Genomic DNA, 3,524 nt, shown 5'->3' with positions numbered 1-3,524 from the left:
GCGTGCTGTGGGGCAAACCCATTAGATCTTTATGGAAGTTGTTCTCGAGATGGGCCAGAGTGTCAACTTTTTGAGTGCCCCACAGTTCAGCACCGTAAAGTGCCGCGCTTACAACCCTTGCCTTATAGATATCTAGGGGGGCCCCAATAGGTTTTAATGGTGATGCTCGCTGCTCCTTGAGCAGCACACCTGCCACCCTTTTATGAGTAAGGAAGATTTTTTGATGGTGTGCCTTCCAACTCATGGTATCACTGATGCGTATGCCCAGATAATCAAATTCTTTCACGCGATCAAGTGGGACAGAATCCAGGACCGGAGGATAAACAGATTTTTTTGGCGGATTAAGAACTAAAAACTTGGTTTTACCTATATTTATGGCCAAACCCTTTTCATTGCAGAAGGTTTGAAAGCTGGAAAGCAGCAATTGGATGCCCATTGGTGATTTTGAAATTAGGAGAGTATCGTCCGCGAACAGAAGCGTTGGGATCTTCCTTCCAGCCAGGGTGGGTGCGTCTGATGGTTGTTGTAAAAGATGCTCCACCACTCCGTTGATATAGAGGGAGAACAGAGTGGGGGCAAGCACACACCCCTGGCGGACGCCTCTGTCCACGGGGATACGAGATGTTTTCTCTCCCTGTGCACCCCATCTAATTTGGGCAAAATTCCTATCATGAAATTTTACAAGCAGTGACAGCAGATAGGGGGGGAGGCCTAACCCATCGAGGACGTTCCATAGAAGCGTGCGTGGTACCAGGTCGAAAGCAGTCCGCAGGTCAATAAAGACTAGATACAGACTGCCCCCTCCCAGTACCACCACTTTCCAATAGATCATTAGGAGACGGAACGTCTGCTCGATTGTACCCGTACCTGTCCTGAAGCCTGCTTGGAGATCTGATAGGATATGGTTATTGTCTGCCCACTCGATGATCCTGCCCAATACCACCTTTCCTGCTACTTTTTGAGAAGAATCTAATAAACTGATTGGGCGGTAGTTTGCTGGGTCGTCCCTGGAGCCTTTTTTAAAAATAGGTACGACCTCAGCTCCCCTCCATGAGTCGGGAAAGACTCCGCCCAACATCACTTCATTCAAAAGCGAGGAAATTAATCTACTCCAATGAGATGGATAGTTCTTAATTAGGTCTCCTGGGATTCCGTCTGGTCCTGCTGCTTTGTTCGGGACGATGGATTGGATTGCTCTTTCTACTTCTAAGGTGGTAAATAGGCCATCATGGCACGGGAGATTAATAGTTAAGCCCATGTGTGGGCAAGCTACCTGGGATGGACCTGAGGGAACGGAGTACAGTTGCGAAAAATGGTCAAACCATGCTCCCCCTGCGATGTTACAAGTTAGCTGCTGGTCAATGGGCTTTTCCCTAGATCTTAGTAGGTCCCAAAACCTCTTAGCATCCTTCCTAGTACTGGCCTCTACTAGTTCTCCCCAGAAGTTAAAATCATAAGTCCGTTTAGCTTCAGTTATGATTCTTTTATAAAATTTTCTGGCAGCCCTAATAGCAACCGCATCTTTGGTTTTTAGAGTCTCAACAAGTTCCTTCTTGGCCTCACGACATTTTTGAGTGTACCATTTTTCTGACTGTTTAGGCAAAGCTTTTGGGGGACCCCTTCGAGTAGTTTGAGGAACAATAAATAAGTCGCTCAGCGCGAGCACAGTCTCAGTAAATAGAGGTAGGATCTTGTTATCGTTTTGACTTGAAGGGCTCATCCGGGGCTCCACCTCTTCCAAAATTGAACCAGCTTGGGCCATCCTTGTCACGTCGGCTGAAACTTTTTCCCATTTTAAGCGCCTGCTACAATTTGTGGGAACCACTTCATGAGAGGATTTCCACTTATGACCGGTTAAGCCTTGCTTTCCAACCTGCCAAGGGGCTGTAATAGATAGCGATAGGGGGTTGTGATCGCTATCGACCGACACTATAACCTCCATGTCTAGGTGATATTGCCAAAGGTTGTAATTGAGCATGATGTAATCAATCCTAGACGTGTGGTCTTGTCTATTATAAGTGTGGGCGCCCATATGGTCAGATTTGGATCGGCCATTTGTTGGTCGCAAGTTGTGCTCCATGCGCAAGGCATTGATCTCTATTGCGTTTTGCGACCATTTAGGAATAGGGTCAAGGTTCAAAATCGGAATACCTCTCCTGTTATCCTCTTCAAAAGTGTCCAAGATGTCTTCACTGGACAAAGGCTCGAAACAGCAGTTGAAATCCCCTGCAAGCATTATATTGGAATCTGCATCACAGGCAGCCAGGTTGCGGTTTAGACCTGTGGATGGTAAATGGGATGCACCGCCTTTGGCACCCCTCAAGTAGATGTTGAAGATTTCCATATTTCTTCCCCCTTTGTGTGTTACCGTTAGCCACTGGAGGTCCAAAGATTGGGTGTTTCTTTCTTTTACCCTGTAGCCTAAAGCAATACTGATCCATATGATAAGACCACCTGACGGGCGACCTTTGGACCCTTGCTCCTGGGCTGCTGGGATAAAAAAGGTGGTAAATCCCACTCGGTGTCTTGGCTCCAAGCACCAGGTTTCCTGTAGAAGACAGATGTGAAAGGGCTCCAAAAAGTCGTTCCATTCGGGGATGTCAAAATTGCGGCCAAGACCAGCCACGTTCCAAGATAAGATTTTTAGGACAGAGTCAGATGGTGGGAAGACTCTGGTGGGGTCAATAGGCATAGGCGTTAAGGAAACAGCCGCACCCACTGGTTTTAAAGGCGTCGCAAGTGGCTCAATTTGGGGGAGATTGAAAGACACATAAGGGGCAAGGCAGGTGATATCCGATTGTTCAAGAGTAGTAGGTACAGGAAGGGTCACACAAGGCGGATTTGGCCACTCTTACCTCTTACAATTTGCTGTTAAGTCCAATGACGTTTCCACCCCGTCAGCCCTTAAGTTGATAAATCGTCCTGTTTGGCTTGATACAGATTCAGAAGCAGGACAATCGGTGGGATGATGCCTTTGCAAAGTTAGGGATGCCCTTCTTGTTTGCTTGACTGCATGCACAGAGAGTCAATCCACCTCCTCTAGACCGCCGAATCTATTATAGGTAGAGAGGCCATTCCAATGTAGCAGGGTCTCCCTATGGCCCCTGAAATTATTCGGCCGTTGATGGTGCTGAACCAATGTCCAATTGTCCCCCTGGTTGCAACTAGGTCGGGGAGGATAGAAAAAGGATAGTGGCTTGGGCTTAACTAAAGAATCATCATTACTGGGCCAGCTGCAAATGTGATGCGCCGTGTGAGGATCTTCGAAAGTCACTACTATGCAGTCCCCTGAACTGGATTTTAGAGTTGGCCCTACCCAGGGAGTTCTGCGAACCATCAATACCCTACTTCTTCTACCATTGGGGATTGGTCTGTTGACATTTAACCAGTGCATTATTTTATTTTTGAGCGACCAGTGATTTTCGAATTGACCATTACCTAACGTAGGAACACCCGTCAAGACAACGACATAGTCGTTTGCCTCTGGGGGAAGGTCAATGTAGCCGCCTTTAAAGTTGTCTTTG

The sequence above is a fragment of the Lissotriton vulgaris genome, chromosome 6 (genome assembly GCF_964263255.1).
Source record: "Lissotriton vulgaris chromosome 6, aLisVul1.2, whole genome shotgun sequence".
NCBI lineage: Eukaryota > Metazoa > Chordata > Amphibia > Caudata > Salamandridae > Lissotriton > Lissotriton vulgaris.
The sequence above is the reverse complement of the archived record's forward strand: the minus strand, read 5'-3'. Positions refer to the sequence as shown.